The 26,391-nt window shown below is 39.6% G+C and overlaps 1 protein-coding gene across 2 annotated transcripts in view; it reads left to right on the top strand.

Annotated features, from left to right (window-relative positions):
* lingo2 (leucine rich repeat and Ig domain containing 2) overlaps positions 1-26,391 on the top strand; it is a 190,660-nt gene that overhangs the window by 50,504 nt on the left and 113,765 nt on the right. For both annotated transcript variants that reach the window (XM_035160529.2, XM_035160530.2), the window contains exon 3: positions 10,188-10,295. The gene's annotated coding sequence lies outside the window, so the exon portion shown is untranslated. The remainder of the gene's footprint in view (positions 1-10,187; positions 10,296-26,391) is intronic.

Raw genomic sequence — 26,391 nt, 5'->3', positions numbered from 1 at the left:
AAAAAAGAACAGACAAGCAGAATAAATATAATAATCTACCACATATCAACAGGGCAATTTATAGGCTCAGTCAGCCATCTAACCAACAAATTACAAAATAAGCAACAGAAAGAAATGTCCACCCACAAAGCATATTAGCAGCTAAATTAATCAAATTGGCAGGTGAATCCCTTTGGCTCTGTGGCTCGTTTCACAAATTGCAGTGGAACAGTGGAGAGTGTGCACTATAAATACAGTAACAGTCACAGTAAACCAAACCACTTATTCACAGCTTCCTTTTTATTTCAGCTCAGTTGTTACATGTCTCCAAAAGAACACCATCAATCTCTGTAAATCCTTTTAATGTCACTTATACAGTCAGAAACAAGACCAGTTGACACAAATGGTCCATGGCATGCTACGTAATACAAAATCATATGGTTCTGATGAGACTGGCACAGCGAGGACACAGTTACCTGCTGATGAATACGCAGTTGTCAAATTGTAATGTATACTATTTAATTATAGGTGAACGGTATTTAACAGTAATGCTCCTGTATAACAACTGTATAATATCCAGGATTAATTGCTGTATATTACCACAATGTGAATTAAAGTGGAAATTTGATGATGTTTTGGCAGAAAAAAATAATGTTATACAACCAACTTCCACCACATCCTTTGTTTGGTTTTCTATCATTAGGAAAAACTAAAACATACATTATCAATAGAGTGGAATATAAATTTAACTTCACTAATGTATCCAACACAAAATTCACTTGTGATTCTACTAATTTCTAATAAAGAAATGTAGTTAAAAATTAGTTTATTGATTATGTTAATTTCACTTTCTTAATCTAATCAAAAATAAACAGCTGTAAATCATTCTTTTGTAAAAATGCCACTTTAAATGTTTTACTGATAAAACCACTGTCTATATGTAATGTTTGTTTCCGTCTACACAGTTCAAGAACTTTCCTTAATGTGTTTTAAGTTGCAAGTTATGAAATCTAGCATCGTTATTCCTCTACGTTGTTTAGCGCCATTAAACACATCAGGTTTGTTTTTCTCCATTATTCAACAATATGAACAGAGAGCACTCCCTTGTTCGATATGAAAGGAATAACAGAAGGCAAAAAAAGCTGCGAGTCACAATTCCACAGTCAAGCATTTCTCTTATCACATCAGCCGACAGCAATCCATATTGCTCTTGGAGATAAACCAATTGATTTCCACCCAGGACGAGGAAAATTGAATAGCTCCAAACTTGTCTGTGTAACAACAATAATGCCCCAGTTTATAAGTGACATTACTGTAAGTGTATTTACCACACATGAACCAATGGACTGTATCCTGTTGACAAATGCACAACCTTGAGTCCCACAGGCAGCAGCCGGCGATGGCACCAAGCAGAGTGGACTGGGAGTGCAGCAGAGAAATACCTGCGTGAGGGGGGGGACTGAGAGAAATCAATTAAAAAAAAAAAGGATGCAGATAATGTCTGAAATTTCTGCTGAAGCTAAAGTGATTTTTATCTACGAGATGAGTGCTTCAGCTGCAGAGGTTTAATTGGGCTGTCCTCTTTGACAGCTGCGGCTGCTGAGACCAGGTTATACTGAATTGTTAGAAAAACCCTACATGTCCCCCTTATTATTCCAGATTTAGATTCTACTCATGTTTATTTCGTTAGACTATCAAATTGAGTCCCACATTCATACAATCTTTTGTTTTGTCATATAGTTACACAACATATCTGGTAATAACCATTAACACACATTGATGCAATCAGCTAACTGGCAACCCTCCGTGACTTCACCCATTGGTTTTGTAAAGTGCCATTTTGAAGCCTCGAGCTGGGATTCTTGTCCAGCACCATTTTGGTTTAGCATTCCCACCTACACCTGCGATCTGAGCATTTAAGTTTATATTGGACCATAATTTACGAAAGTGAACATCATGCTGCATTGAAGACTTGAGATATTGAGACCATAAACTCTTAAGAACATGTGAAATGATGTTATTAATCAAGTAAAAGGTTCAGGCACTTCTGCAATGGCTTTACTTGTCAGACCCAGAGTCCACACACATATATATCTATATAGTCTATGGTTTTAACAAATAGGCAAAGTAATTTAAGATAAAATATATATTTTTTTATATACAACACATGTTTTTTGTAGCTTTGACATTTAAATATATGTTTTGTATGGATTTTTAACAGTAAATGTCTATATTCATTTATATAAACAAATCAATTAATTTAATTTCCATATTGTGTAGCTGGATTTATTTTGCATGAGTCAAGCTGTTCCACTCAATTTCTGTGGAGGTAAAAGTACAAATATTTAAATCACAGACTTGAGTCATTTTGTCAAATGAAAGAAACATTCACCAGCTTGAATATAATAAAATAACTGTGTAGTCCTCAGGGTGCCGTGCTGCACAAATGGTCGGGATTTGCATGAATGTGATGAAATATGATAATGGTAGATATGTATAATTGTTCATGGGTCACGCAGATGGGCATGAGCAAAGCAGACACTCAGATCAAGAATAACTCTCTGCAGTTCCGTGCTCATGCTGAAAAGAGGCTGTTATTTGGACAAACCCAACTTTAAGTCATAAAGAAGCATTTGCTCGTAGTGAAACACTATTATAAAGTGCTCGGGGACAAATTGGGGTGTCACTTAGAGACAAATTTATTTGAGAAATAATCTAATCCTAATTGTCCGGAAACCAGTATCCCATCTGCATCATTGTCAGCCATGAAATTAAATTTTCACAAGACTAGTTCTGAGTTGATAGAAAATGCTCCAGGTACAAAAGAAAAGGGGGAAAAAGAAAATCTTTTCACAATGGTCAGCCATAACGTTTTGGGACATTGCAATGCTCAAGTGATATTATACTTTTAATGTGTATTTAAGTGCCGTGTTTATCAATTTTAACCTGCGTTGTCTGCAAAGGTAGTTGTCTCGGTGTGGATCACATTGCCTTTCTAACCTCAGCCTCAATGTGAATATAGGGGCAGTGGAGCGCTGGATGGAGCTAATGTACTGTGTGTGTTGTGCTATGCAAATTTAGAGATAACAAGAATTGAGCCGTTTAGATGCAGACTGTGTAGTAAGCATGCTTTCTCCCTTTTTATTTCCAGCACAAACCTAATAGTGATTGCATTGCATCAGCTGCCTGGAAGCAGTCCAATGTTGTGCCCTCACTTTTTGAAATGCTGATATTACATTGACTGTCAGTTCTATACATGTAATTCTGCAAATATTGACATTCAGTTGATCAATGCCAAAGTCACTGTGTGATTCAATCCATACTTAATGACAAGGTTTTGAACCGTGGATCGAAGCTCATCATGCAACAGACTGGGTTGTGTGTTTCTCTTTATACTGGAGAGGACAGTCAGTGCTACTGTGCATTTGACGAACTCAGTCCAGCTCGAAACCCTTTTGTGCTGTATTTTCTTGACAATAAATGTTTTATAACGATTAATCTGCAGAATATTTGATATTCTCACACACAATAACCACAATTCCTACATACTAGCCAGGCTGAATTTCTAAGAAGTTGGCCTCCTGATTAACATTTCATCTCTTGTTAACTTTTCTTTGTCCTTACACAACTGTTTTCAGTCATGACACTTTTTTCCCAGTGAATCTGTTTGTGTTGTTTTTGCAGTTTGCAAATGTGAGAACTCGAGCGAGTGGTACAACTGAAACTGACAAGCAGCAGGTTCGCTGCCTTGCATCTCTTGCACTGCGAGGCAGGTGGTGGGAAAAAAAAACACAGGCTCCTACGGGGCTTTCCACAAACGTATGGAGCTGCAGCCAGTGGGAAAAAGAAACCAGGCTAGTTCACTGGTTTTGGGTCATGGCCGATGGAGAGAATATGTGGTCCTGAAAGTCCTCTGGCAAATTCTAATGCTACTACTCCATCATATACACTGATCCTAATTCTTACATATTTCAGTGAGTTTAAACCTGGTTTTAAATTGTATTGTATAATCTGGCCTCCTCCAAAATGTACACGCATGACAAATCACTTGTTTATCAATATAATTTTCTTAGAATAAATAATAAAATGGTAAACGTTGGACTTTATTGTCACCTTGGTTAACTTTATATTCACAGCCAGTTCAGTACATAACAAAACAAATAGACAGATATCAACACAGGCAACCCACGGAGGACGGTACAAAACTAAACATAAACCCTAAACCCTTCTGTACATACATGTCTCAATCACTGTTGCAGTTTATTTAGTGCTGCATTGGCAGAGGGAACAAAGCTTTGTAGTCATATGTATTTGGGTAGTCGGCTGTTTAGCCAGTGGCCAGCACATGGAACAGTGTGTCTAGCCAAGAAATCAAATTCGAGTCTTTTTCTTTGTGAACAAAAAAAATATCCCAGTATGTCGCTTTCTGCTTTGAGCTTTTTAATACATTATTTAACCTTAGTGGTCCAAACATTAGAGCAGTTATTCAAGTGTAACACAAAATAAATTTGCAGTTCAAATGAAATGTGATTGCACTAGAACAACATAGTCAAATATTATTGGACTTGTAGAAAGGACAAAAAGCTGATGGCAAAATATGGAGGAAAAGCGGAGGAGAAATAAAAACAAAATTAGTGTATTAAAATAAAAAACGTAGCCAGGTCGACTTTTATGAGAGGACAGCTGTTTTAAAATAATGTTCATCCTCGTGTTTGAGGAGTAGCACTGAATTCAAGTAAACAAAATCATACACAACAATAGAGACACTATATAAAATGTGTCAGCAAAACAATTACACACACCCAGCGGAGTTCAGCCGTACCGTCAGTCAACAGTTCACGTGTTCACATTGTTTACTTCAGCAGGACTGAAGTGGTTCTGGTGAGCTGGATAGCTTTGTAAACCCTCTCATCTTCCTGCAGTTAAACAACCTCGTGTGGACGGGGCTCACGGAAATTGAGACACCCAGCACAATGCCGCGCTATATTTCCATAAGTCTTTCTTTCTTTCAATCTGCTTCCATGAAATCCTTTCTGATCGTGTGCAATCCCTCCTCAGTACCTGGCTGCTGACCATGTTCTACTCACAAATGTCCATTTGGCACGAAGAATGCAGCAGACATGATTCTGCTTAACAATTCCAAGCTGGACAAATTGGGCTAAGATACCAGCTGTTAAGCATGGGAAGGCTAATCAGTTTAGTAGAATGCTGAGGATTATGCAGTCAAAGAAGAGTTGTTGCTCCAAACACAATATACTGCAGAGGACAGCACATCTGCTGTTGGTTTTTTTTATCTGGGCTATTTCCTCTTGTTCATTCCGGGAGCTCGTCTTAGCCTTGTTATTCGCCTGCTGCTGTTTACCACAGGCCTGTTGTGAAGTAGGTGTCCAATTAACTGTGGATTTGGTGGCATGTGCTATCACATCAGGTTTCCAAGAGACTCACGTCATCTGTGAGCTTGTTTGGCAGGGTGTGAGGGCTTTAGGTCAGCAGTTTTAAATCACTGCGCTGAACGTACTGCATAAAACATTGCATGTCTGCATTTGATAAATGGAGGGAGACAGAGTTTTTTGAGGAAGGCTTTCCATGACTTTTTAGATAGTGGAAACACTACCGCTTTTGTCCACAGAGGCACCAACAATCAACGAAGATGAAAAGTCTAGCAGATTCTTTCTAAAATGGCTATCATCGGTTAAAAGAATAATTCTGCTTTTTATCTAGTTCGAATTCATGATGTCAACATCTGAAGTTCAGCTTTTGACGCTGTACTCCGACCTTGTGGTGAGATGATGATGAGGGGCTGCTTTGGTCTTCTTTCTGCAAATGGTTCAAGAGTGGTGTCATAAAACGAGCTCCCAAGGTTGAGACGCTGTTGGAGTGGGACTCGGGCTCCGTGTGCTAAAAGCAGCGATGCAATAAACCATTGTTTAGGACAGTACTCTGGCAGCATTACATTGTGGTAGTCACTGAGCTCTCAGCAGGGGGCCGAAGGCACAAGTATTTACCTGTCCCCGTCCCTTTTATTCTTTTCCAAAGGATATTTTTCCTTTTTGTAAACTGTCCTTGTCTCTTGCGCAGCTCAATGTATTGACCCTGTTCCTTTTATCTCTAAATGTTTATTTACTTGTTTGGGTCCCTGCTGTTAATGCAGTCTGGCAGGTGGATTTACCTTCATCTCCTCATCGCCGTCGCTTTACTTTTTAGGCACTGACACCTTCCTGATGCCGTTTCCTTTTATGTTTCATGAGAGTCGAGTGCGTGCATCTGCCTGCACTAACTCCGACCCAAAAGCTGCTGCAATGTCTTGTGACATTTTATTGACCTTTTGAACCAATAATCTCCATGTTTCTGTGCTCGTTTTTTTATTCACTTTTCCTTTGTGTGTAAAAAAGAAAAAAAAGAATAGAAAAGAAAAAGGATGTAGGACGGCTTAATTTGCTTTTTGTCTATTCTGTTTTATTCTCTTTGAAGAGAGATGTTTGAAAAGGAGAAAATGAAGGGAGGGGGGGGTGTAGCTTTCATAAAGCGACTCCAGGCAATATGGATTGGAGGCTGGCAGCATCTCTATATACACCTGAGCTACTCTGTTGAATCCAACTCCAGAATTTGTATTATTTCCCATAACCCCTCTAACAGTCATTTGAGAATAGCATCTTCTTCCATTTGTTATTTTAATTTGTTTCATAATGATCATACTCTAAAGTAATTTACCATAAAATGATCTGCAACACTGTGAGTTTGAATGGAAGAATACTGAATATTAAAGGCCTTAAATTTACAGATGATGCCTTCTCCATCCAGACACACAGAAAAACATTAAAAAAACTGAACTGAAGCTCTTAGTTCTGACCATAATAGTCAGGTTATGGCTCCACATTTCAGACACTGCGGAGAACAACACATTATGTCCAACAAATCGATATCCCACTCTGTAATTTTCAATTGATCACTATGTGGCTCACTAATGCAGTCCAACGGTTGATATTTTGAGGGGGAGCTGCATATATTTGACAATAAATCATTGGCACAGTTGTGAGTGAGCAGAATTACCTTGAAATCTGATATAATTATAGTAAATCTAAAAGTAAATGTATAGTTAAAACAGCAGGATTAAGTTTTACGACGACTAAAAATGCACCGCAAAAAGGACAATATGACCAAAGCTAATGTGAGACTTGAAATCTTCCATTCAGTCGGGCGCCAGAACATAATTGGAGGCAAGAAATTATTGTAACTTGTGCTCATTATCGTGCATGTAATTTAATTGAGCTTTGGATCAATGCAGCCGGGCCCTAAAAGCTTCCTTTGGCATGTTTGTGTCATCAGTTGAATCAAATGCTGCAACTTCAACTTTCCCTTCGTGTCGTTCTACATAATAAAAGCGCTGCCTCGGGTGTGGGCTGACTAACGCTGTTGAAGATGACTCCAGCCGTGTCTTCAGTCTGGCTCGGAGATCAGACCACAAAACCCAGCGAATTGAAATGGGAAATAATTCATGATAGAGGATGTAAAGTCGGGTCATAAATACAACGGGGGTTGTGGTGGATGCATTACGCAGCCTGGAGGAAAGTTGGAAATTGAAAGGGTTTCACTGCATATGAAAAACTGTGAAACTACTAACGAGACATACATGCAAAACAGGAAAAAAAATGAACTACTTTACAGTTTGGCAATGCCATCTTTTCAACCTAATTCAAAAGTAGGATATTTGCGCTTTCTGTCATTTACGTAACAAGGACAAAAAGACAGTGAATAAGCAGTAAAGTGAGTTGAGCCTTGTTGACAGAGTGGCCTTTTGTTCCTGCCGAGGACAGTTCCTAGATTGAATTGATCTGACTTTAGAGCCTAACCATTTATCTTGGTCAGTCATATCTGATCTGTGGCTGTCAAGTGAAGACAAAGGTAGAGGGTCCCTCGGAGAAATAAACTGCTCGGAGACCCAGTGAAGGGTCCACTTTACCCCACTCTGCCATGACAGCGGTGCTTCAATTACTGTGTATGTTTCTCCACAGGAGCTGTGGTGTGTTGGTTAATTCATTATTGAATTGAAAAAATAATCAGCAACTATTCTAATAAACAGTCTTCTGTCATTTTCCCCCCAAAATGCTAAACAATCCCAGTTTTCATGTCATATTTGATTATACATTTAATATCATAGGTGTTTTATGATTGGTCAAACATCCAAGTAATTTGATGAAATGACTTTGCACTTTTTACCATTTTCTGACGCACAATAGGCCAAACAAAGAAAGAAAATATATATTGAATATATTGAAAAGTATCCCTGAATTGTCACTATATCTCAATCAAATATGATAATGAAGAAAACTTATTACCTGAAATAATATTTGAAAAAAATTAATTATAACATGTTTAATTGAAAATGTAGTAATAAAGTTTAAGTTAACCAGGTTAAATGCAGCAGTACTGAAGTCTGCAAGATAAAATGGCAGAAAAAAACTGCTTCATCACTTTCCTGCGGCTGCCACAGACTGCGGTTGGTCCTGCAGTCGTATTTTCCACGGAGATTTACACTTTAGTTCACCTCTCTCCAAGGACCCCCTCAAAACAGAAATAAATAATCTAAAGAAAAAGGTAAAGGTTTTATTGGCAGTCGCGGCTCAGCACTGTCAGTCCAATTTAGGAGGCTGTGAACTGATCCTTTTGACCGCGTCTCCCGTTACCTGGGCCATTTCTAAGCCACAGATGATAATCCTCAAGGGGTCCTCATTAAGTCTTTGCTCCAATTAAGCCACGCTCATTTTGCTGCAGCACAATTGCTCTGCACCGCAGTGCACAAATCCTCCAACAGTGGATTAGGCTGATCAGTGGGTGGGATGGAAATAGCAGCAAGAGGTGAGCATTTCTTAGGTGTCAGCAGCCACCACTCGCACGTCTTAGTGGTGTGCATCAAACAGTGTGAGTTCAAGGAAAAATGTATCAGATGTGAAATTATATAAATGCCGTTGCTGCAGTAGATATGGCCTATTTAAATGAGTCAAATGTGGCTTAGCAAGTGGAATCAGTGAGCAAGTTGATACCATTAAACTTTAGTGAATAACTTCCATCTGGTATTAAGACTTTACAGTTTCATAACTTTAAGAATCCTGTTACTTTACCTTTACCACATTTATTTATTTGAGATAGAAACACACAGATGAGGGAAAATCCAGCTGCAACACACATACATAAAAAAACATTTCCAGGATTTACTTGTGTAATTTCAACCCAGAGCTACAGCATCTCTCTCCATTGTGCCTTTTGAAATACTCTAGTCCAGATCCCTACCAGTCAAAGGGATTGTTTATATTGGTAATCTTTGAAAATCCAGTGAACACATGAGCAATTCCAGCTCCCTGATGAGGTGATGACCAGTGGGTCTGACGCCAAACGCTTCTGCTGACAGCTGAGTGCACGCTCATTGAAACCTTACTGATTAAGATGAGTTGAAAGAATTCTCGACCCACCCACTATCCTGAAACTTGTAATTTGGCACAATCACTGCCTCCAATAGATTATTTTACTCTAAGGGGGCGGCTGTTGATCTTCCTCTTACCAAAAGGTCGATTCCAGTCTACATCATTCCCCAAAATTGCCTCTTCTCATACAAAATATAAATAGATATTTTCCATTTAAGTATTCACATCTATGCTTTTGCTATAAGATGCAATGGATTTGGTTGATCACTAAATGTCAGCCTTCTTTTAATGAGCAGAAAATGGTCTTGCACACAGAAATAGCCCGTCACTTTAAGGTCTTGCATTGACTTGGTAAGACTCACACTGGGTTAACGCAGAGAACCACAGCCACAGTTGGCACGAGCTGCCCATGTGCATTTTAACAATGTGTCAGTCAGTCGGGCGGACACCAAGCTGCATTCATTGCCCGTCTGCAAATGCTGCTCACCTGTCTCCCCCACCGGAGATGGGGGGGTGTAATGAGCCGTGCTCTGGCAGCTGTTTAAGCAGAAAACTGATCAGGTTGACCAGGCGGGGAGGAAGAGACTGTGCATATGTCATGTGCATCTTCTCTTGGCTACTGCCCTGGTGTGGTTTACCTAATGTTCCTTCCTGGACTGACATTTCTTCAAGGATGTTTATCCTGGATCGCTGGGCATTTGTGGTGGCTGAGTCGGTTAAAGTTGTGAGCTCACTCTCCGTGTCGGTTCTTATTTGTGTTTCTTTTTGTTCTTTTTGTTTTTCTCTCAGACCCTGGAGTAAGTGACCTGTGAAGGGAGTCACACGGGGATTTTTCAAAAGGACTTCTCTGCTTCTGTACGAGTGTGTGTGGCCGTCTGACATCGGGAAGCCCAGCAGGTATGTCAACATAAATGCATTTCTTCCTGTAATTGTGGGGGGTGTTGTATTTTTATTTCAGTTCTTGGGTCTGGTTTGGAAGTAAGATTTGGATTAAAAGGTCAGTTTTGAATATAAAAAAGACTAAACTAAATACATTTGTCCAATTGTATTTAGGTTTAAATCCAAAACACCCACATACACACTGATCCGAGCACCAACACACACACCAACTGTAGAGAATTTGTCAGAACAGGACTCATCACACATTATTTAAAAGCTCAAACAAACAAAGAACATATTTTAAATTATATTTATTTATGTTTAAATGGCAGAAAAACAAAACAAACAGTGGATGAGTCATGTAAAAATTCATTTTTAGCAAGTAAACCGGATTTCACTGCCAACTGCTCCTGACAGCGACAGCCCAATTACCCCGGGTTTATAACTAATAACAGATCCAGCATTGCTCTGCCTGGAATTGATCACATGAGCACATTTATGGTAAATAGTTAAATTGAGATATGAGACGCCACGAGCACTGTGGACGAATGGATGTTACATGTCAAGTTTCTCTTTAACGATCGAACACTGCACCAACATGTTCCCTGTTTCTGGAAAAATCACTGCAGCAAGTGAGAAGAAAGACATTTCTTTTGGTGGTGCTGCTTTCAGAAATTATATATAAGAGTCAAAGGGGGATGGTGTCATAATGACAATTGATTGTTTTAATATTAAGCAATTATAAATGGAATCAAATCAATTATTGTGACTCGCATTAATTAATGTTCTTTTGGTGATTCAACCTTTATTAAACATTTTCTTTTAATAGATTTTGTGTCAAGCTTTTAGCAAGTGGCCACAATTCGGAAGACAAGTTTGTGGCTGCGATCAAATCATGACATTAGAAGCACTGCCTTTTTAGACAGTTTTGTCTTATTTGAATCTGACATCAGGAATAATATTTTGTCAAGAAAAAAGGGGACAGAAAGAGAAGAACATTGTTTATTTCTTTGTGGCTCACCGATGCTTACAAAGTGACATTTTCTCCCCAAAGGGCAGTGATGACACAGGATGACTTGGAGGATGTCACACACATCCAGACAACATGCTCAAATGCCTGCACTCAAATGCCAATGCTGCATGTTTCTGGTCATATTTAATGGGTCTGGTCAAGTTTTCCCGCATTAGCCCTTCATGTCACTTTTTATGCCTCCGTGCCAGCGACAGTCGTGTTGTGAGGTTGTCTGTCCTTCCTCATGTGCTCAGGAGCACCTAATGGTATTTCTTCAGATTGAGAACGTTTACTTGGACACAAAGATGGACTGATTCGATTTTTGGAACAAGGTCAGAGTCGCAGTGACCTCACAGAACGCCCACAGGTAATGTCATTATATTTGGCACAAACATTCCCTTGGACTCGAGGATGAATTCATTCAATGTGGAGGTTAAAGGTCAAAAGTCACAGGTCGGGATTCTCAAAAAAACAGTTTTTGACCTTGTGAACACAATATATCCTGTAGTGCTTGGACTCGATGATTAACTGATTTAAATGTTGTGTTTAAAGGTTCAAAATCAAAGGTCTAGATCCCCAAAAACTTGTTTCTGACCTTGACAACACGATATCTCAGTAGTTCCTTGTGGGAATTTCTAAACATTTCGCAAAAACATTCATTAGGACTTATAAATGAACTGAACAGAAGTTGATGGTGATACATGTCAATGTAATGATTAGTTTCCATTCCATCAAAAAAGACAGTTGATGCCTTATACGCACAACGTATATTAAAGTCTGGACGAACATGGATTGCAATTGAAGCAGGTGGGGGTGGGGGCGTATGCCTGCGAGGCAGTTATTCTTGTTCAATAAATGCACCGAGGGAGTACGTGGTAAGGAAGACTGGGACCGGTTGGAAATTAATGTGATCACGTCGAGGAAGGGACTGTGCTGAACGACGTGTGGAAAGAAAATGTGTCTCCCTGAACCCCCTTGCTGCCGTGAGGCATAACACAATTAGACTTTAGATTGTTTTTTCCTCTCCCTCTGCCCATCTGATTTCTGCTCTTGCCAGGCTATTCTCTTTCATCTGCTTTATTCCTCTGTATTGTCATAATGTAGCAGACCCTGAGTGCTCTCACAGATCACTGGTACAGCTTATCAGTGAAGTGGTGCCGCTGCAAATTGGGTCCCTTAATTTAGTCTCTCTACATTCATTCTCAGGATTACACTTTCAGGGGAAAAGGGTGTAGTGGCAGAGAGGCAAGATAAACATACTCTAGGTAGGACAATCTAGAGCAGCACATGGAAATCTCATGCAGAGTTTAGGAAGTGTGAAATGTGTGCTTCTCCATTAAGGTTCATTTTACACACTATCTGCTCTTAACACAACCATAAAGATCATTTACAAATATAGTAGAACTTTAAATAACTTCCCTTCGTTATATATATATATATATTTAGGTTATGTGATTGACATGGAACAAATGGTAATCACACATTTATCGATATCAAATAGCTTGTCTTAACTTAAATAATTTAGATAATCACAGATCCTATGTTTAGATATATGATGCAAGTTTAACGCCTTGTCAACCTCCAAATTTTTTCCAAAGGCTCCAAACGAATCGACATGTGCACCGGAGCGATGGTGATAAAACACGAGAATATTCATGAGACTGATAGTAATATTGGTGAGTTATTATCTGTAGTCATTAAAAAGTAGTTCATTATACCGTCCTTGAATGAGAAATGGCTACACATTGTGCATTCTCATTAAAATGCCTCCTATCCAATATGATAAACAGATTGTTAGATGATACAGTCAATTAAATACCCACTTGCAGGTTTTTGTATAACAACAAGGAATGAGTGACAGTAAAATCTATCGGAGAATGGCTCTGCAACCTTGGTGATGCTGCTGCATAATAGACTGTTACAGTATGTGGGCAATGAGGATTTGAAGGACACGTTAGGTCAGTGTGAGGTCTTAAGAAAAGAAAGATGATCAGAATATGATTAATCAGACACAAAAACTGAGAAAATATCTGCTGTAAATGTTTCTGTTGCTTAAACATTGTGAGTTTCAAAAAAACTGAAAATGCTCTGTAGACGTCTATAGAGGACTGCCAGTCTGTAAGCTGCTTTACGCAGTCTACGCTAATTTCAGTCAATATATTGAAAATGCTCTTCTCTGTTACAAATTATATTCAGTCGGATTTAGGAGTATTGCATTTTCTACATTGCATTATAATACAAGACAAGTACTTGTGGTACCTCCCATATGCAAGGTGCAGTTTACGACAGACATGTTTCATCGAAGTAGAATGACCCACAGTGGTTGCAGCTGTGAAGTGACTCCAGCAGAGTGATGAACCAGTGTGTCTGGTCGTTTTGCAGGATTTAATGAGTGTTTACCTACCGACTGGCTGCTACATCATAGGATACGCTCCATTGTCTGACTTGTCAGCATCTGACGTTTCATGTGCCGGTTAAAACTTTAAACTCAAAGCAGCGGCCTTCGAATATACATTTCTAAAAATATTTTCAGGCATTACACATGGATGAGAGAGTTGAAACAATATCCATCTGTGGCCACACTTTAAAGGAACAAACGGGATCATGATTAAGTCATTAAGGCCACATCTGCCAGCCTAATTCCTTTTTAATTTGCAGAGAACTCTGCTGTATATTGGCTGCAGTGGATGTGACATTTTAATTAAGCAAGGGCTGTAAAAAATGATTACCACGAGGTTGCAGAGGGCTACCCCTCATATCACTATGGAGAATAGCAACCACTGGTTACTGCTGCCGAAACAGCACATCCCAGCAATCACACCGACCCTCCCTGCTATCATCAGCGATCTGCGTCGCGCATTAGACACGGAGAAAGATGGAGCCAAGTGAAATCCGTTTGCCTCTGAAGACAAATGTACAGTGGTGCTTTCCTATCAGAAACTAGTATTATTTTATTTACTACTTTTCAGCTGAGCTTATTACATCAGTATATTTTAATCTATTTAAAGACTTTTTTCCACGGTAAATCCCTCTTGATATTTTCTTTTTTGTAATTCTGCCTTTGGCATAAACACTGGAAGTGGAAATAGAACTCTCAGATTAATTTGACACAGAGGATGCCAACTTGAAATGCTAAAGCAAAGACAGAAGCCATGAATGCTGATGGTAAATACAGTATATATATATGTTTAGCTAAATGATTTCTGCTTTGCATGGATAATACCTTATTTATTGCATGAGCCAAGCGTATCTTCTCATGGAGGCATGACAGACGTGGAATTACCAGAGATGTTATAAGCCGTGGACAAACCACTGAAAGCCGGGCAACGTGTAACTTGCATGTGTGTAGGAGAAGAATAACATGTAGAAAAAAAAATATTTAAACCTCATTTTTGGGCAAAGTCGCCCAACATTTTAAGGCTTTTAAAAAAAAATCAGATTTGACTGGTGATTCTGTACATGCAATTTTCATTTCCTGGTGAATATTGAACATGCAGCTTTGGCCCGCTCCCTATTTATTAATTTGGAATCACTCAATATTGAATAAAATTGACTTAAAGCAACTCTATGCATTTTTTACAGCAGCTTAAAAATGGGCTTGATGGTGCCCTGACTTGGAATAGGGAGAACTATGCTGCTTTCATTCCAGCCCCTCACTCAAAATACCTGTCCTTGCTCTATGTAACTCTGGTAAGTGGGTACGATTTCCTGCGAGAAGTGTGGAAGTGACTGAAAGTTGTACCTTAAATTGTCAGATAAAATAAAGATTGGTGTATTTGTCACATCGGCCGCTCTTCTGCTTCAGGAAGCCGGGGATCATGGGTAATATCCACCTTTCAGTTGTTTCAGTTCAGAGATTTAAAGGCTTTGTGTTATATGAAAACCACTGGATCTTGGTTAAAGTGTCATTGTGTTGCTTTAATATCTGTAAGGTTTAAATCCCAAAGACAGATCATGTTGAATTTGAATACTTTTATGTTTTATGACTTATAGCATGATAGACACAGGAATATCTTGACCATATCATATCATACATCATAGACAATGTCTTTTAAAAATCAAATGATTGTCAAAACTCATCTAATATGGACAGAAAATGAGGGCCCTCATCAGAGAGTTGCGAGTTTGAATTTCCAGGTTCGCTGGTAGGCAATGCACAAGCTGCTAAGGTGAATGATTTCCACTCTCCCCTCTGCATCTTGTGTCTGCAGTGAGGCTGTTGAATAATACAGGGAGGAAGAGTGGGACTGTGCCGAGCTGCTCACCACCACATCGACTACTGTACTGTAATTGTGTGACAGAAGTACTTTGAATCATTGCAACACATTTTAATAAATAAATCCTTGTCCTGATGTAATGTTTACAGTCAGTGTTTGTAATCTACAGAAAACCCTGAAGCCTCAGAACTTTTAAGATCTTAAAGAATACGAAGAAATTTGTAATTTACTCGCTGAAGTTAAGTGAACGCGATTGTTCATGACAGCAGGGTTCATGAATATGTATGTGCAGCTGAGGAACTGCTGCGTTTATCCGTGTACTCCACAGCTTTCCACGCACACCACCATCTTAAGCACATGACTTGACATCATAATGACACATTATTATAATGTCATTGTAATGATACAAATTTTCTCCTGACATTAAACAAAAACTCCCGATTGCATGCAATTATAGTTGACTGGGGGATTTTGGGATTTTTCAAAACATGCCGCGCACATCCCTGTCAAAGCAGAGTTTGACTGCTAAAGTGAGTGGGATGTGGCAGACAAACAAAAGGGGGTGAGGACTGTCTGAAAGCGGCGATGTGTTAGCAGGGGTTGTCTGTTCTGACTAATGTTGCAGAGCCGAAGCGGAGAGGAGCAGTCAGCGCCGTGGACAGCTCCGCTCCACGTTACGTTCTCCTCAGGACTTTGGGCAGCTCCCCGAGGATCTGTCCACAGCCGCAGACAGTTCATCTGCAGTGTGTCTGTGTGTTTCCCCTCCTCTTTGTTTATTTCCTTCACTTCACACATTTTCACCGTGCATCAGCATTTGCAGCTGGACCAGAAATCGGAGTAATCCGCAGGCCCGGCTTACGAACCCAGATTAATGGGTCAGTGAGCTAACTTTGTGCTTAACTGGTTTAGCTGGCTTTTTGGACTAGTGAGCTCCCTTTCATGTGTGGTAACCATGGTAACCTATTACTGGACTGTTCCAGAGCCTAAAGTCCTGGCTGCTGGCCAATCGCTTGTCTGTCCAGTTCCCCTCTGGAACATATGTTCTGAGTTTAAAATGGCTGCCCCCAGGCTACACTGAACAAATAATATTGGACAGAAGCTTTTTTTCCTTTTCATTCACACAATTGCAGATATTACTGAATTAAGAAATGCATATAAAGATACACCAGTCACATTTAACACCTGTCAAAACATATTAGGCTATTATTATCGTGATTTTGAGTGAAATGTAAGTGGTGCTCAAAGAAAGACGTCGCTCCCCATGTCAGACCTGACACGACTGCAATAAAATGACACTTTATTATTATTATTATGGATTTTTCAAGCCGCTGCTATAGACAGGGTCTCTAACAAAAGGAGACCAGTTGATGGATGTAATTTACCGCTACAGTTTAACTGCACCCAGGAAAATAGAAATCAGGTAAGCCAACAGTGACTGGTTCAATGTAAACCAATGCTTTCATATTTCATTACTGCAGCCCTGATGAGCATCGGGTCGACATCATGAATAGAAAATCTTTTTATAGCCTCTTTGTGACAGCACAATATTTCATCCTATGCTGAAGTGCCTCAGCTGGAGCTGTCCATGTCGCATGTGACTGCCTATTTATTACAAATTACATCCCTGCATTGTGAACGCAATCACAGCTTTATTGGAACATTCATGGAGTTGAAGGAGCACATGAAAGACAGCGTGAGACTGGTGATCCGGGATAACCTGCGCTCGGTTTAATGAAGCTTTGTGTGACAGTTTCCTGCATTAATTCAGATTCTTGTTGCATTTCCTTTTCAAACTTAATACACACAATGAAACAAAATGTCACCTTTCTTATTTCAGCATGTAGCTAATGTGGAATCGTATAATTTAAGTAATGGCATAAGTACTCAGGTGCACTGTGATTTTAGTTTCACAAAAGGTTGTGCATGTTTTTCTTCCAGTCTGCACGTCAACTTGATTTACTTCTTCTCACACAGTTAGAACCCGACCACAGAGCACAGCTGAGTCATGCTGTGTCCAGTGTAGAAGGATTTAGTGGAATCTCCTTGCATTACATGGACATTTTCTCACCACATTGCTATGGGACAAACGTTCAAAAAGGAAGATATGTATTTCCTGGTTTTTCAAAGCTTGAAAATACACACCCCGGGGGAAGAAGTTATGAGGTTTGAAAAGTAAATGCATTTCAGATTCTCTCCAGTAGTTGCAAAGACTTTTAAAGGGAATGTAGCTTGAATGTTCTGCTTCTATTTGAGAGTAAAAATAGAATTCGCTATCTTAATGCAATGCAGTAGTATTTCTCTGCCCCTGCGCTGCAGACAGCCGTGACCGGAGGCATTATGTTTTTGGGTTGTCTGTCCGCTCGTCCCGTTCTCGTGAACTCAATATCTCCGAAACCACTTAAGGGAATTCTCTAAATTTGGAACAAACGTTCACTCGGACTAAAGGATGAAATTATTTGATTTGAGCGGTCAAAGGTCAAGTTCACTGTGACACCTTCAAAACATGTTTTGGCCATATCTCAATAATTCATACTGGTTGATTTCAAACTAGCCCCCTATTGTCATCTGCAATGTTTTTTTTCATTTGCCTGTGAAACAATAGAGAATCTCAAGAATGGAACTTATTCTGTTACAATCAATATGAATACAAAATTATCATAATTATCATTTATAAAATATTCTGTCCATTCATTTGTCCATTCTGTAATATGAATGTATCTGCCAGCTGTTGTGAAAAAATACATTTTCAGGTTTATTTTAGGATTAAATATGAACTTATATCAGTTGAATCCTAAAACCTAAAGAAATGCTAAATTATATTCCCTCTGGTAGTTTACATACTTATAAAGATTTTCTAACTTTTCCAGGATTGTAGATATCCTTGTCTGACACGTTGGTTTTTGTTGTATCCTCACCTCGATGACAAAGTGACACTAATGTATTTTGCTCAAAAATCCCTCGACAACCTGTTTACAAAAACAATATTCCTGTTCTGACACACTAAACTACGACAAGTTTGCTAATGCGTTTGCAGGTGTGGTTGACAGTCAAGGTTTTCCTGCGTACTTGACTTTTTCACCTGCATGACTCATCCCTTTCAGAAAGGCTCAGCTTTACCAAGTGAGTCCAGCTGTTTTACTTTTTATTCAAGGTATATTTAAGTACACATAGTGTATGGGGCTTAAGAAATACATTCATTATGAGTAAACTTCATTAAACATTCAGATTACGGAAACCTCCAAAGCACTGAGCGAGTGCCTTCTCGCCTTTCTGCTTTAGGCACGTCTAATGATGTTAAAGCAAACTGTGGATGTGGGAGTGAAGAGTCATGTCAAGCTGAGATATGCGCCGGTCTGATATCCTCTCTTCACATTCATGTTTATGGATGCTGAAGATGGTGGATGTGCGTCTCCATCACGCTTTGACTGCAACACTCGAAGGCATAAAGCAACTACGGGAGCCAGCATCAGCCTGTGCTCTTCATCTTCACTGCAGAAGGACATTTTCACACCTGCCAGGCTTTTTTTTCTTGGCTAAATGTGATGCCGCACACATTTTTGCCTTCGCTCTCCATTGTTGGTTCGCTCTGTGAATTTCAGATGATGCTCTCAACCTGCCTTTCTACTGGGAAGTAAGTGCATTCAGGCCTCTATTACTTCGTGCCGGTGTGTGACTGGAGTACCTCGGAGACCTTTGGTAGCCTGGCTCTTGATTATAAGTATGTTTTTAAATCTCCTGTAATTGTTATGTCAGTTGATAACTCCACATGGTCTACAATGGTTTCCTAATTGAAGATGACATTTCCACTGGAGATTGATCTCAAAAGCAATGATTACAGCTTCCTGGCACATTTTTATTCAGAGAGTATAGTACACTGGTAAAGTGAGGTTGTATTCTTTGCTGTGCTGGTGTTCGTCAGTACTCATTGCTGCTGCACTAAAACATGTTGTCTTCTCATTTTTACAGTTAACAGGACATTCAGTACAAAAAGTCAGTGCATACTGTGGATACATTAAATAAACAGTAATGCTAAGGATGAAATAATCATTAGCGTTGTGCATGAGTAGTGATTGACACTCCTCCTTGCTCTGATTCCTCCTTGCTCTGATTGGTAGTTAAGAAATGAAAGCGTTGGATTATTCCAAATTGCATCATGTGCTGAAGGTGTATTAGAGGAACCAGAAAGTTTATCTGCCTCATGTGCTACTGTCAGAGCAAAGTGACACTTTTAGCAAGTTATTTTTATTATTATTTTCAAATTGTTCCCGACTGAACCTTTAACCGGCCTTTTGTGTGCCTGTCATTGTGTGCATGTTCTGGGAGTGAGCTCACTGTAGTTTCTTGCCTCACCAACCCACTCTAATTTGACGAAGAAGTTCCTTGATGGAATATAAAACACTTTCCTAAATAAGTTTTTTCGTAGATTTCTGACTTGAACCCATTTCAACAGTGTGTCACGATTCCTGAGATTGCCCCTTGGACTTGTTACATATCTCCTCTTTGAAATTGCTTCGGCTGAAACACCTGCAGCATGTGGGTGTTTCTGATGTTGCTTAGAAATCGCACATGCGTTAATACTGATTATCTGACAAGCTCTGCTAATTAGCATGCAGCCAAACATGACCTACCTTTGGAGCAGTGTTTGTAATTGTGATTAAGGTCATTAAATGCCCTATAGAGGTGTTTACATCATCTACTGGGCCTCCTGCGTATATGCATTAGTTCACTGTAGCTTTATTTAAGTGGGATTTAGCTCGCAAAGTACAGGCAGCAGGCCTCTATCCTCTGCTGTGGCCTTTTCACCGCGGGGTTAATCAGGGCATTGCCGTAGACAAATGGTGAAGATGAGACGGCCTCCTTTGTTAGGAAAAACCATTCAATCTCTTCTTATGGTGACTCTTTTGAGTGCCGCTTTAGCGAGAGCTTATATCTTAAACTGTCTGCTCGATAACTCAATTCTGCTCTTATCTCGGGCACAAGGAAGAGATTTAGAGTGAGGTGGGAGAGAGCTGTCGCTAATTTGCTGTAGGAAGTATCCCACAGGCCAGACTGTAAAGAAATACAGCGGACCCCCCATCAGGGATGTCTTTGAGAGATTACCATGTAGATGGGCATTAATAACGTGGCGCTGCATGTGACAATGGGTGGTTTATTGATAGGTGCTGCAGCGGCATTCACAGCACAAGGTGGGGGTGACAAATTGTCCACAGACGACATGGTGAGCTTTTAAATGGAAGAGATGAGTCTGTTTGTTACAATTGATTTTCTTTATACTTTTGCTATAATACAAGCCTGCTCTGGTTTCAACAATTACTGGAATAGAGAAAAGCAGGGACATGAGTATACATTACCGCTATGACCGTACTATTTTTTTTATTATTACATCTTGTGGACATGTTATTAATATGTATGGATTGCCAATAATTTAGAAATAACTGGAGGTATTTTTCGGGGGCCAAAGTCATGTAGGATAATTTGTCAGGATCTCAGTGGCAGCCTGATTCCCCTGGTACTTGTTTTGAATTGAAATGTGTTGAAAGCCATCTGTGCAATGACTGTGGTGAGGTAGATGGTGTGACTTTACATCAACCACAGCTCCTGGCTCCAGGGGGGGAGGAGTGGGAAATGTCCTATAGGTGCTTAATGGAAAATTTTTCCAGGCATCGTTGACGTCTACGGGGGTTGATGGTTAAATTTATGCAACGCTGCGAGATGTTCATCGCGTCTTTGCTTTTTCTCCTTGTGCACAATCATGTAGTCTCTGCAGTATTTAATACTATACATTCCCCAAGCAGTGACTTTTACAAGCGTAGTGAATCTCGTGAGACAGTGTGGATGTTTGGTCTCTATTATGCCAGTGCAACCTTTTTATCTCGTGACACCTTAAAAATTAGGAAATGTGTATTCATCACTTATTGCTGACGGCAGTGAGCAGTTCCCCCACAGTTTCAGATTTGTTGAATTAGACAAACCTGATGAGACCAGAGGAAGTAAAACTATCTAAACAATACTCGAGAAAATGCTGCAGTATTTTTTAAGGCAAACTGCTTTGTTGTGTTTCCTAATCCTCTGAACTAATATTCTCTTCACCCCTTCACTTCCTGTGTTCCCACGGAGCCAAAGGTTTAAGGCTGTCACAATGTCTTCCCTCTACTATTGTCTATTGTTGTAAGATTTTGTTATGTTATGTGATATAAAACAGTTAAACAACAATTCTGCAATAAGCTAACATTCACTTGTCATACTGACATCATTAAAGAGGGAGCATTTGCATATTGATCCATCCTCTTTGCAGAATTTCAAGATTATATTTCAAGATTGTATTTCAAATCATTTCAGCTCAATAGACGTTTCTTTTCCTTGTGAAAGAAACAAAGCATCACTTCAGCTACAGAACACATAGATGTGATTTGTCATTCTTGGATAAAAAACCCCCGACATGTTTACACTTATCCGTCCCGTCACCAGAAATTTGTGCTCCGATTTTCCTCAGTTCATCCTTCATTTGAAGTTTTTCCCTGCCTCTCGCTCTTCTCGATTTATTTCCCTATTTATTTATCTACCTCCTCGGTTTTCCTGTATTTATATGCCTGGAATTTATATGAGACACATTATTTGCATTAGGGGGCTATGCATAATAAAAAACGAATTCCATTTCCTGGCTGGTCTGGGTCACCCTTGTTTGTTCCCTGCCCTTTATTTCTTTGGCTCCCTATTTGACATTATTTGGCCAACTTGTTTGTTGTCATACCCAGTTTGTTCAACTCTGTGTTTGTCTTAATGTTTACTCTGAGTAAAGATGTATTTGTGCTCTGCTCTTTGCTTCTGCTGTTGCAGTGAGGAGGTTTTTTGCTGCTGCAGTTGTCAAGACTAAACCAGAGTGAGGGGCTGAGCAACATGTCCTCCTTCTTATTTCATCTTACTCCTTGTGTTTTTCTAATTCATGTCTGTTTGTGGGTTTGTTTGCTTACTTGTCGGCAGGATTACATGAAAACAACTGAACCGATTTGCACGAAACTTCGTGAGGGGATGGGACGCGGGCCAGGGAAGAGCCTATTAAATATTTGTTTGGATCTGGTTAAAGGAGCAGATCCAGGATATTCTTTTCTTTTCTTAACAATAAGAGATGGACATTGCTCTGCAGTTTCTCAGGAAATCATGCATTTTGATATTTAAGTTGACAAACATCAGATATACATGTATATTTATATATATGGTGATGACATGCATGAGTTTGTACAATTTGGTGAAGATTATTTTCCTGTCATTCTTCTATTATAACAGCTAGACAGTCATGGGTTGTTTGCCCTTGTTGGAAGTTTGTGCTCTGGTGCTTTTGGAACTCTGTATAACAGCAATAAGCGTAATTATGTTGTTTTTTAGTAGATGCTCGTAGCTGCCGCACATATTTAGTCCAACTCAACCCAATAGTTCTGTATTATTACTGTTGAGATTTTTCTGTAGGTGTTGAATTGCAGTATACAGACGTAGCCCTGTAGGAAACGTTAAACTTTTAGTAATGTCTCATTAATTTATTGCACGGCAGTGCTTGTTGTTATTTTCTTTCTATTTATATCGTCCATTAAAACCTGTTTACTTTTTAACCTTTCAACATACTGTGAATACTGTGAATAAATATCCATCACAATTTCTCTGAACCAAAAGGTGACATTTTCATATTGTTTTTCTTAATTCAACAAACAGCCAAAAACCCCAAACACTTGTTATTCAGTTTGCAGTGATACAAAACACAGGAAGCAGAAAATCTAATCTTTACTTTACTCTAAGTAAAGAGAATTGTTTTATCAGTAGCTGTCTTTTTAGGCGTCTTTATTTGTATTAAAACTGTCTTGAAAAACAGTAAAAAGGGGATTTCATATAAAAAATAGGATACTTTTGTTTACTTTTATAATATTGCAACTCTTAAGTGATGTATTCTGTATTTATAGATATATCAAATTAACATGTCAGCACTGTCCAAAAATATATGTTTATATCTCAAACTTTAATAACTGAATGCCGTTATCCAATCTCAAACTGTATTAAAGACGTGTGCATGCTCAGTGACTCATTCTCGATGTCCCAGCCCCCTGTGGAGCCACAAAGGTTGAATGCATACTAAGCAAAATGTTGGTGTGCAAGCAATAAAACCAGCGAGGGCTTATCCTCTGCTGAACCAACGGAGAGGTCATGTTTGTATGGCGGCGGTGGGGGTGGGGGCGTCTCATCGCCATCACATAGAGACAGAAATGCCAGGCCTCTATGGTAATAAGAGAGAGCTCTGAGGTGGCAATGACCAGTCTGACATCCAGCCCGCTTCCTCAACCTTTGACTTTATGCAGACTTTCTATCGCGGAAATACAAATCGTGGAAATACAAATGTCAAGTGTTTCCGCATGACAATAGTTGTGATTTGGACCCTGGGGACAAACATTGCAGCTTTGTCTCTCCCGCAGCATTCCCTCCCTTTCACTTTCTGATCTCTCGTTCTCTCGTTCCCTCCTTCGTCTTTCTCGTGACATTCTCTTCCCCTCCGTCTCTCTCTCTCTCTCTCTCTCCCTCCCGCCCATGTGTCTGCGCCGTGGCACACACGACCTGTCCACTTGTTTGCAGAGAGTGTTGTGGTAATGTTGTGTGGCAGTTGCTGAGGACAATGGCCTCTGGGTGTTTTGTGATGTAATGATCCCTGCCATCGCCTCCCAGCCCCCTCCATTCACTTAAGGGGAGAAAGGGATGCAAGGTAACAGCCCGAGTGGAAACACGCACGAGGAGCGGTGCTGGGGAGCAGTATGCTATCGGAGCCAAGTTCGTGACTGGACAGACTCAGACGTTTATTGTAAAGGAGAATTAGCTGGTCAAGTACACCGGCTCTCTCCCTCTCCGAACTGCTGCCGCTAAGGTGCACTTGTGCAAAGAGCTCAGCCCCCAGATGCTCCAGTGAAGCTGCTCAGTGTTGAGCTGTAAAAGATGGAGGCTGCCGCGTGAAGCTCTCATGTGTGAATGTGTTTAACCACAAGACTGTGAAGCAAGGCTGTACTGGAAAAGGGCACCCACACTCCCCAAACGTTTTTTTGTTAATTAAATGTCACATTGGCTTTTAAATGTTAAGCAGCGTGTCAGAAAAAATGAAGTTAATAGAACAACATTTTTTGCATTGCTTTTGCCTGTAGAGTCTTTTAAAGTTTCCCCAAAGCAAACTGGCAAAACATTGTCCGACTAATTGAGATTCCAACAGTCTGATAGCATGCATGGATGCTCACTCTTGATCTTTGAAACAGTACAACTTCTGTAAACAAATGAATTTTAACTCTGGTGGTATCAGACTTTAAACTAAATATTTTGTGCCTGCTTTGCCAGTTCTGTCCGAATCTATTTATCTATTTTTTTTAACCTGGGAGTGAAGCAAGAAACTTGATCAATGTGAATCCCAGATTGCAGAGAAACAATTAGTTGATTATTTGAGAAGAAAAACAACTTTGTTAATTGACACTCGTTCTTAATCAAAAAAACATGAATTTTATTGTTTTCCTTGATTTTGATACTTTAAAGACAAAATGTTTTGTATTTGATAGAATTTGATGATTAGATAATAGTGAAAATAATAATGTATTGTGAAATGTAGACCCCAGTTGTAATGCAAGCCCAACTTCATTCCAAACTTCAGGTGTGTACAACAACTTGCTCTCCCCTCAGTCCTGCTCATCTACACATGCCTGTTAATTGGAATTCATGCATAAGACATTGTGGTGAACACACAATGTCTTATGCACAGCGTGAGAGCAGACCAGTGGGGTTAGAGGGTTGCAGTTGACCTCAGGATCAGACACAAACAAACAAACCCAGTGTGAAATCAGTCTAAGAAGCTGTGGCTGGGTTGTTTTTTGCGGTCAAGGATTCTGCTGAGTCTCACTAACCTGCCATTGCCTGGTAGCCTAATGCTGTCGATTCAAGTAGCATTTGGCTTTATTGTGTCTGTAATGCAGCATGTCTGCCATCCTCTGCTGCACATTTAGCAGATGGTAAAGGTGGAGGAGTGCTGTGGTTTCTGACTGGCTGTTCTAAGCACAGCCACAGGTTCTTTTCAAGTGGCAACTCAACAAAGCCTTTGCAAATACACAACTGGGATAACAAAAGCCGAACAAGGAAATATTTAAAACTGATATTTGAAAGCTATTAGTCACCATGCATACCAATGCAGAGATTGTCATTCATATCTAACATCTTCTACTAACTCCTGACTTTAATGTCACTCCAAGAACTAATTTATATAATAGATGGTATAATGAACAGAGCATAATTCTGCTGCGTGCAGTGACTGTCAATCAGGTTCCTATGTTCAAATGGGTTTTCTGAACATTAGAGCATGTAAACACTTTTAAATTGTAAACCAGATTAGAACTAGGAAGCTGCATATGAGCATATATGTCTCCTTTAAAGTGTTATTATGTATGTAGGTTTTCTATGGGTTCTGAGCTGATTGCTGTTGTGTTTACAAGACGAGAGGTTTTGATTCTCCTTATGATCAACACTTCTTCTTCAAGACAGTCTGGATGCTACAATTACTCGCTATCAATGATGAGACCGGCAATAACTAACTGGTTAGCATGCTAACTTTAATAGAAGCAACAGTTTATAGAAAGAGCTAACATTGGCGTCGCTCTCCACTACTTTTGGCAAGTAAAGGATATATTGAGGCTGAACTCACCACGTTTGTAAGTAAACAGCTATTCAACCTAATTTCAGCTATGAAGGAAAAGCAAACATTTACATATTGGCCATTTCAAGGCAGTTGAAAGTGGTAATAACTCAAATGCAGGATCAAATTTCCCCTTGGTATAAAGGTTCCTATGTTTTTAAACCAGCATTTTATATAGAAATATGATTT

This window comes from Hippoglossus stenolepis, chromosome 7 (assembly GCF_022539355.2).
Source record: "Hippoglossus stenolepis isolate QCI-W04-F060 chromosome 7, HSTE1.2, whole genome shotgun sequence".
Taxonomy (NCBI): Eukaryota; Metazoa; Chordata; class Actinopteri; order Pleuronectiformes; family Pleuronectidae; genus Hippoglossus; species Hippoglossus stenolepis.
The sequence above is the reverse complement of the archived record's forward strand: the minus strand, read 5'-3'. Positions and strand labels throughout refer to the sequence as shown.